Source organism: Propithecus coquereli, unplaced genomic scaffold (genome assembly GCF_000956105.1).
Source record: "Propithecus coquereli isolate 6110/MARCELLA unplaced genomic scaffold, Pcoq_1.0 Scaffold54, whole genome shotgun sequence".
Taxonomy (NCBI): Eukaryota; Metazoa; Chordata; class Mammalia; order Primates; family Indriidae; genus Propithecus; species Propithecus coquereli.
The window spans coordinates 4,684,115-4,684,524 of NW_012151285.1; positions in this window are offsets into that span (position 1 = coordinate 4,684,115).

Below are 410 nucleotides of genomic sequence, written 5' to 3' on the forward strand. Positions count from 1 at the left end.
AGAGGATTGTGTTGATTAATTTATTATTCATTCAAACAATATTTCTTGGGTCCCTACTATGGATCATGGTATCTATGCTCTGCACTGGGAATCTAATGGTAAACATCTATATTCCAGATGAGAAATAAATAAATACAAATGGAAATGTGTATTTATGTAAAACTTGTGAAAAAATTCTATGGAGAAAAATGCTTAGTACTATGAACCACTAAAACAATGGCAGGGATGGGGATGGTGTTGAAGCTGATATAATTCGAGAACTCAGGAAAAGTTTCTCTTGTGACTGAATTTGGATCAAAATCCAATGGAGAATGAATGATTATTAAATGGGCAATGTGCTTGTGTTGACGTAGCTGAGGGAAATTGAGAAAGTACTTTAGGCAGAGGGAACAGATTATGAAAGCCAATAA